General features: G+C 43.6%; 1 protein-coding gene across 1 annotated transcript in view; it reads left to right on the plus strand.

Moving 5' to 3' along the window:
* Positions 1-3,490: 3,490 nt before the first annotated feature.
* Positions 3,491-9,320, plus strand: part of LOC113642379 (sterile alpha motif domain-containing protein 14) — a 19,036-nt gene continuing 13,206 nt past the window's right edge. The window contains exon 1 of the mRNA XM_027145818.2: positions 3,491-3,647. The gene's annotated coding sequence lies outside the window, so the exon portion shown is untranslated. The remainder of the gene's footprint in view (positions 3,648-9,320) is intronic.

The following is a 9,320-nucleotide window of genomic DNA, read 5'->3' on the forward strand; positions in this document are numbered from 1 at the left end:
TGTATCTCAGTGTGTGTACAGTGTCTGTATCTCAGTGAGTGTGTACAGTGTCTGTACCTCAGTGAGTGTGTACAGTGTCTGTATCTCAGTGAGTGTGTACAGTGTCTGTATCTCAGTGAGTGTGTACAGTGTCTGTATCTCAGTGAGTGTGTACAGTGTCTGTATCTCAGTGTGTGTGTACAGTGTCTGTACACTGTGCAGGTTTAAACAACATAGATAAAAATGTTGGAAGATGGTTTTAGGCAGGATGGGGAGTGTGAGAGTGAAGTGTGTGTTATAGTTTAATACAGATCCTTGTTGTGTCAAGTCAAGTCAAGTCAAGTCACCTTTATTGTCACATCACCACAGCACATGTGCCATGGTGAGTGAAATTCTTGGGAGCGAGCTCCAGAAATTGCAGAACCATTTACATACAGTAGTTAAGAAACAGAAATTTGAACAATTTACAAACTGGTTAAAAAAATGTGTGAAATGCTCAGTACCAGGTGAAATGTGCAAATGTGGAAAATGTGGAAAAGATGCAATGTGCTCATACATAGTCAGTACACACAGTGTACTACTAGACATATTTACAATGCACTACACATTATATACAGTATGAATTATATATGTGTTTATATATACACACGTGTGCATAAGTATAAATATAAAAAATATCCATCCATCCATCTTCTACCGCTTATCCAGGGCCGGGTCGCGGGGGCAGCAGTCTAAGCAGGGATGCCCAGACTTCCCTCTCCCCAGACACTTCCTCCAGCACTTCCGGGGGAATACCGAGGCGTTCCCAGGCCAGCCGAGAGACATAGTCCCTCCAGCTTGTTCTAGGTCTTCCCCGGGGCCTCCTCCTGGTTGGACATGCCTGGAACATCTCCCCAGGGAGGCGTCCAGGAGGCATCCGAAACAGATGCCCGAGCCACCTCAGCTGACTCTTCTCGATGTGGAGGAGCAGCGGCTCTACTCTGAGCTCCTCCCGAGTGACCGAGCTCCTCACTTTATCTCTAAGGGAGCGCCCAGCCACCCTGCGGAGGAAACTCATTTCGGCCGCCTGTATCCGGGATCTTGTCCTTTCAGTCATGACCCAAAGCTCATGACCATAGGTGAGGGTAGGAACATAGATCGACTGGTAAATAGAGAGCTTCGCCTTGTGGCTCGGCTCTTTCTTCACCACAACAGATCGGTATATCGACCGCATCACTGCCGAAGATACACCAATCCACCTGTCGATCTCCCGCTCCATCCTTCCCTCACTCGTAAATGAGACCCCAAGATACTTAAACTCCTCCACTTGAGGCAGGAGCTCTCCACCAACCTGAAGAAAAAGCCACCCTTTTCCGACTGAGAACCATGGCCTCGGACTTGGAGGTGCTGATTCTCATCCCCGCCGCTTCACACTCGGCTGCAAACCGTCCCAGTGCACGCTGAAGGTCCTGATTTGAGGAAGCCAGCAGGACAACATCATCTGCAAAAAGCAGAGACGAAATCCTGTGGTCCCCAAACCGGACTCCCTCCAGCCCCCGACTGCGCCTAGAAATCCTGTCCATATAAGTAACAGTCAAAAGACACAGTCGAAAGCCTTTTCCAGATCCACAAAGCACATGTGGACTGGTTGGGCAAACTCCCATGAACCCTCCAGAAAGCTGGCGAGGGTATAGAGATGGTCCAGTGTTCCACGACCGGGACGAAACCCGCATTGTTCCTCCTGAATCCGAGGTTCGACTATCGGCCGAATTCTCCTCTCCAGTACCCTGGCATAGACTTTTCCAGGGAGGCTGAGGAGTGTGTTCCCCCTATAGTTGGAACACACCCTCCGGTCCCCCTTCTTGAACAGAGGGACCACCACCCCAGTCTGCCAGTCCAGAGGCACTGTCCCCAACCGCCACGCGATGTTGCAGAGGCGTGTCAACCAAGACTGCCCCACAACATCCAGAGACTTGAGGTACTCAGGGCGGATCTCATCCACCCCCGGTGCCTTGCCACTGAGGAGCTTCTCAACTACCTCAGTGACCTCAGCTTGGGGAATCGACGAGTCCACAACTGAGCCCCCACCCTCTGCTTCCTCAGTGGAAGACATGTTGGTGGGGTTGAGGAGAACCTCGAAGTATTCCTTCCACCGTCCGAGGATGTCCCCAGTCGAAGTCAGCAGATTCCCACTCCCACTGTAAACAGTGTGAGCAGGGCACTGCTTCCCCCTCCTGAGGCGCCGGACGGTTTGCCAGAATTTCTTCGAGGCCAACCGATAGTCCTTCTCTCCTTCATGGCCTCACCGAACTCCTCCCAGACCTGAGTTTTTGCCTCCGTAACCACCCGGGCTGAAGCTTGCTTGGCCCTTCAGTACCTATCAGCTGCCTCCGGAGTCCCCCGAGCCAACCAGGCTCGATAGGACTCCTTCTTCAGCTTGACGGCATCCCTTACTTCCGGGGTCCACCACCGGGTTCGGGGATTGCCACCACGACAGGCACCGGAGACCTTACGGCCACAGCTCCGAGCGGCCGCGTCGACAATGGAGGTGGAGAACATGGTCCACTCGAACTCAATTTCTCCAACCTCCCTTGGGATCTGGTTGAAGCTCTGCCGGAGGTGGGCGTTGAAGATCTCTCTGACCGGAGACTCTGCCAAACGTTCCCAGCAGACCCTCACAGTACGTTTGGGTCTGCCCAGTCTGTCCAACTTCCTCCCCCGCCATCGGATCCAACTCACCACCAGGTGGTGATCAGTTGACAGCTCCGCCCCTCTCTTTACCCAAGTGTCCAAGACATACGGCCGGAGGTCAGATGAAACAACCACAAAGTCAATCATCGATTTCCGACCTAGGTTGTCCATGTGTACTGATGGACACCCTTATGCTTGAACATATAAAAAATATATATAAGTATAAGTATTATATACATGTAATATATGTAACATGTTAAGGTGCAACAGACTATACAGATACAGAAATGTCCTGTTGTACTGATAGCTTATGGTCAGATAGATTGTTATATTAAATTAAATGCAGTGTGTGTATAGTCCAGTGTGTATAGATGCAGTATGAATGCAGTGTGTGTGTGTGTGTGTGTGTGTGTAGTCCAGTGTTGAACTGTTGAAGTTGTGTGTGATTTGTGTTGTTGAACAAAAAAATGTAACACACTGAATTTGAATGAAGTCATTAAAAACATCATTAAATAAAAATCCTTTGTGTGATTTTTTCTCTCAGTTCCACATGATTGTGTGTTTTGTGTCTTTTCTTCACGACGTGTTCAGATGTTGTGCATCACTCACTGGAGTGTGTGTTTGTTTACAGTGACGCTGTCTGAGGGGGCGACGTGTTATTTTGTGCCCTTAAAATGGAGTCACTGAGTAAACAAGGGCATGAGAGCCACTGATTTAACACTAACCCCTCTCTCTTTCTCTCTCCCTTATTCACTTGCTCCCTTCTTCCCTGCTCCCTTTCCTCCCCCTTCTCATCCTCTCTCTGTCCTTGCTCACTGTGATGCTGATGTGTGTGTTGCCAGGGTCTGACGTCTCTCTCTCTCTCTCTCTCTCTCTCTCTCTCTCTCTCTCTCTCTCTCTCTCTCTCTCTCTCTCTCTCTCTGTATATCTTTGTGGTGTGTATGTAAACAGGATGATGGAAGCTCACACTCTTCCTCAGATTATCACATCATCGTAAGGTAAGACAGTGATGATGATGATGATGATGATGTCATTCCATCCCCTCATCTCTTCCACCATCTCTTCGTCACAGCTCTGTTTCTCTGTATCTCTCTCTCCTCACTCACTCCTTCTTTGAAACTAACTGATGGTGCATAAGTATGTGTGCTTGTGTGTGTGCTTGTGTGTGTGCTTGTGTGTGTGTGTGTGTGTGTGTGTGTGTGTGTGTGTGCGTGTGTATGTGTGTATGTATGTGTGTGTGTGTGCTTGTGTATGTGTATGTGTGTGTGTGTGTGTATGTATATGTGTGTGTGTGTGCGTGCTTGTGTATGTGTATGTGTGTGTGTGTGTGTGTATGTGTGTGTGTCTGACAGATTAGCATTAGCTAAAGCTAACCACCACCTCACATCCTGATGGCTCCTTGTTTTGGACTCAGTGTACAATCGAACTCTACCCTCCACTTCCTCCCCTTTATTCCCTTGTTCATTCTTTATTTTTATTCTCTCTTTATTTTTATTCTTCACATTTCCTTCCAGCTTGTTTCTTTATTCTGCCTTCACTCATTTTGCGTTGTTCCTTTCTCACTTCCCTCCTTTTTCCCTTCCTCCCTCTTTCCATTCCTTTATTTCTTTCTCTTTAACTGTATGAAAGGAGGAAGTGGTGTCACAGTGAATATAATGTGTGTGTAATGTTCAATAGCTACATAGTCATGTCTTTGTCTATAGGTCAATCTTTTCCCTCAGGTCTGGTTTGTGCATTAATTTTGGCACCCCCAGTGTCTCAGCGTGAGAGGGTTTAAATGCTTTACCGCCATTTCAGACTGATGGAATACCTGTGTGTGTGTGTGTGTGTGTGTGTGTGTGTGTGTGTGTGTGTGTGTGTGTTGTTTTATGCTGACTCATGGATTTATTTTAACGTTAAACACAGAACGATCCGGAACACCATCATTTCTCTTAGCTGTAAGTCAGAAAAGACTAAACCTCAGAGCAGCTCAAACTGAAACTACACTTAGCACCGATTGCTAATCAAATAGCTTCTGCTTTACAAATTCTATTCTAATTCTATTCTATTTTAAACGATCCTCATCTTCTCCCACACAAACCCTCCCACACAGTGCTCCTACTCATTTCTATTCTGTTTCTGTTCTATACAGTTATGTTACATTATAATCCATACTGTTCTCTTTGTATTCTCTTTCTATTTACAATTAATTTGACATTTATTTCCATTTAATTCTATACTGTTATTTTCTATTCTATTCAACTTCTATATCTATTATTTCCCATGGTGTTGGTTACTATTAATTTATGTTCTAGTTTGATTCTAGTTTATGCTATTTCTTTTAGAAATAAATATATTTAGAATTTTTCTAATTATTTCTCTATTTATTTATCTATCTATCTATCTATCTATCTATCTATCTATCTATCTATCTATCTATCTATCTATCTATCTATCTATTTATTTATTTATTTATTATTTTTATTTTTTTATCAGAACAAGGTACAGGGAGATTATTCAGTGGCTAAAAGACAAATACAAAACGTAACTCATCCCCCCCCCCCCACTGAACCTCTCAATGCCAGGGAAAGAGAAGAAAAACAAACAAACAAACAAATAAATAAATAAAAGAAATGAAATTTATTGACAGATAATACTAAGAATAAAATATTAAATAAATCTGTAAATATAAAATAAAGAGGGGACGCTCTCACGTCCCATGTCTTGTAAAATGTTTTGAGAAAGTATTTGTTTTTCTCAGTTTTCAGAAACATCATTATATCATTAAGCCTTGATGACAGTTTAGGGGGATTTGATGATTTCCATTCCAAAAGAATTCTCCTTCTACCTATTAATGCGTAGGGATGTGGTAGCCTAGTGGTTAAGGCGTTGGGCTACCGATCGTAAGGATGTGAGTTTGAATCCTACGTCCACCAAACTGCCATTGCTGGGCCCCTGAGCAAGGCCCTTAACCCTCAATTGCTCAGTTGTATAAAAATGAGATAAAATGTAAGTCGCTCTGGTTATAAGGGCGTCTGCTAAATGTTGTAAATGTAAATGTTGCAGACGACAGGAAGTTCTCTTTATCTGTGAACGTCATCACTTGTGACACAAAACAAAGCCATTATTAGTGATTTTTTTCCTAATAATAATTTTATTGATTTCTTATTAGAACTCAGACAAAACAAGACAACAACAGAGCCAATCAGACAGCACACACAGTATACATTCTGCAATCAAGGAGATCTTTATCTGTCTTCAGGAGAACTGTGATATGGGACTGTGTAAGATGGTAATATTGCCTGTTATAAGGAATGATTGAACATCTCAAGAAGCAAAGAGGACAATTTTGAGGATATTTTTTTATAAAACTCAATGGAAAATCCGTCCGAGTTTTGGGTTTGCAGTCTTGGGTTTGCAGTCTTGGGTTTGCAGAGGTTAATCCAGATTACTCTTCTGGTCTGCTGTAACTGTGGGTCAGTTAACATTAGTCAAAAATATAAACATAAAACTGTCCATGTGGAGATTCTGAAGTGTAGAGATCTGAATAATATTTCTGAAAAGTAGAGTTCATTTCTTCGGGGTCTACATACATCTATACAGTATGTAATATAGATGCTGATTTACTTCTTAACTGATGGGCAAGAAGACTACCTGCTTTTTCACCATGTTTGTAAAACCTGGCATGGGCAAAAACCAAATCACCTTCAAGTCGTGGCCTAATGGTTAGAGAGTCTGACTCGTTATCCTAAGGTTGTGGGTTCGAGTCTCAGGCCGGCCACGACTGAGGTGCCCTTGAGCAAGGCACAGAACCCCCCAACTGCTCTCCGGGCACCGCAGCATAAATGGCTGCCCACTGCTCCGGGTGTGTGTTCATGGAGTGTGTGTGTGTTCATTGCTGTGTGTGTGCACTTTGGATGGGTTAAATGCAGAGAACAAGTTCTGAGTATGGGTCACCGTACTTAGCCGTATGTCATGTCACGTCACTTTTTTCGGTTTATAATATATATTTCGTCCTGAGGCTCAGCCTCCCTGTATAGTCCTGCTGTGGGGGACACAGCATATTGATGGACAGTTTCCTGTATAGATTTGAGAAGCTTGTCCTGTGTCTGTTTCCACTCTTTACTACGAGAGGCAGAGTATGATATTACTTCTTCCTGTATTTCTACCTTGAATGTCTCCTATAGTGATGGTGATATAGCGTTTAATTTATTAATTAATAGAAAGCTGTCAATCGCATGGGATTTGAATTGGCACAAATTGGCCTCTGAAAGTAAAGTTTAGTCTCTGGTCTTGTTGAGTAGTTATAAGAAAAACATTACAGGGGCAAGATCTGATTCAACAATGGCCAAGTATTCTATATTTCTTATAGAGACACCCGATTCTTTTGTAGGGATGAGTTTTATCAGTAAAGAAATAATCTATTCTAGTAAGTCTGGTGGACATAGAAAATTCTTTTTTTTTCCAGGAAATATAAACCTCTACGGATCCACACAGCCAGTTTGATTCATATACTCGGCAAAAGTCTCAGACATTTTTAAAACAGGAACATTTTTAGGGTTGGAACGATCCATGGCTGTATCCATCACACAATTCAAGTCACCAGTATAAAACAGTATAAATTCCAAATCCGGCAACAAAGAATTTTTTCACAAAGTTAACATCATCCCAGTTAGGTATGTAGATACTGACCAGTACTACTGGTATGTTGAAAAGATGGCCAGATACAATAATGTAGCACACTTGAGAATCTGAAATTGTCCCAGATGCATCAAATAATACTCTTTTCTGAATTATTAAGTCTGCACCCGTAGCCCTATGGTGAAAACTGGAGAGAGACCTGACATGTTTTCCGAAGTCAGTTATGATGCTCAATACACAGGTGTGTTATTTTCGTTTTTAGTCTCTTCAGATGTGAAAAATTAAACGAGGTCTATTCACTGGTCTATTTAGATCTCTAACATTCCAACTAACAAAGCGTATTGCTGACCTTTCTGTATATACCATTGTTTATAAGTAGTTGTCCGTGAACTCAACAACTGTGATAGCAAAAAAAAAAGTTGAAAAAAAAGGTGTGTTGGGGGGAAAGTCCGGCAAATGGTGAACCAAAACTATAATACATTCTAGATTTGTCAGTTGAACGTAGACCAACCGCAGCTCACAACAGTCTCTCGGCTCTCAATAATCCCAGACCATTTTTCCAAGGGCTCCCGAGGTAGTGTATCCAAGGCTGAGCATGAGGTGTTATTAACAAACCTGTATCACATAATTACCCAGTTATGAATGCAGAACAAACCTTAGCCCACCAGAAGTGAAGTATTTAGTTACAGTACGATTGGGTGGCCTGCAAATCTGCACAGCCAGACGAAGTACGTTTATAATATAGCAGACCAATCATTTAAAGTGTCCCAAACAAGAAAACATCAAAAAAGGGAAACATCAATATCACATTTACATTTTACATTTACATCATTGGGCAGACGCCCTTTGGCAGACTTGCTTAAGTCTCTATCATTGTATACATTAACTCTGGGTCACTAGTTTACATACTTAAGATACCATGAGACTAAAACATTGTTAAATATTTTATTTTATTTTTTATAAACATATATGCAACAAACAGGGAAAGAAGTGCTAGTTGAAGTGTTTCCTGAATAAGTAGGTCTTCAACCACCGTTTGAAAATAGCCAGTGACTCGGCTGTCCGGACCTCTAGGGGAAGTTCATTCCACCACCTTGGTGCCAGAACAGAGAAGAGTCTTGTAGTATACTTGCCTCTTACCCTGAGAGATGGTGGAACCAGTCGAGCAGTGCTGGTAGATCTGAGGGTGTGAGGTGCAGTGCGAGGAATGATGAGGGCTTTGAGGTAAGAGGGAGATGGTCCGTTTTTGGCTTTGTAGGCCAGCATCAGTGTTTTGAATCGGATGCGTGCAGCTATCGGAAGCCAGTGGAGGGATCGCAGCAACGGGGTGGTATGCGAGAACTTTGGCAGGTTGAAAACAAGCCGGGCAGCTGCATTTTGGATCATTTGCAGAGGACGGATTGCGTTCATATGTAGACCTGCCAGCAGCGCATTGCAGTAATCCAGTCTAGAAATGACAAGAGACTGAACAAGTACCTGAGCAGTCTGTGTGGGGAAAATGGCCGAATCCTTCTAATGTTGTAGAGAAGAAACCGACATTAGCGAGTCACATTAGCAACATGAGAGGAAAAGGACAGTTGATTGTCCATGGTTACCCCAAGGTTGTGAGCTGTGGCTGAAGGGGAGATCAGATCGTTGTGCAGGGATATAGTAAGGTCATGACCTGGGGATGAATCACCTGGGATGAACAGCAGTTCAGTTTTGCTAGGATTGAGCTTTAACTGATGAGCAGTCATCCATGATGAAATTTCTGCCAGACATGCTGAGATCTGGTCAGAAGCTGTGGCATCTGAGGGTGGGAAAGAGAAGATAAGTTGTGTATCATCAGCATAGCAGTGGTAAGAGAACCCATGTGATGAAATAACTTCCCCAAGAGAGTGAATATACAGGGAGAAAAGAAGAGGACCAAGTACTGAGTCCTGTGGGACGCCAGTGGAGAGTCTGTGTGGAGCAGATGTCACTCCCCTCCATGTTACCTGATATGAGCGTCCTTCCAGGTCGGAAGCGAACCATTCACTAGCTGATCCGCAAATCCCAAGACTCTTGAGGGA

The sequence above is a fragment of the Tachysurus fulvidraco genome, chromosome 24, assembly GCF_022655615.1.
Source record: "Tachysurus fulvidraco isolate hzauxx_2018 chromosome 24, HZAU_PFXX_2.0, whole genome shotgun sequence".
NCBI classification, from domain to species: Eukaryota; Metazoa; Chordata; class Actinopteri; order Siluriformes; family Bagridae; genus Tachysurus; species Tachysurus fulvidraco.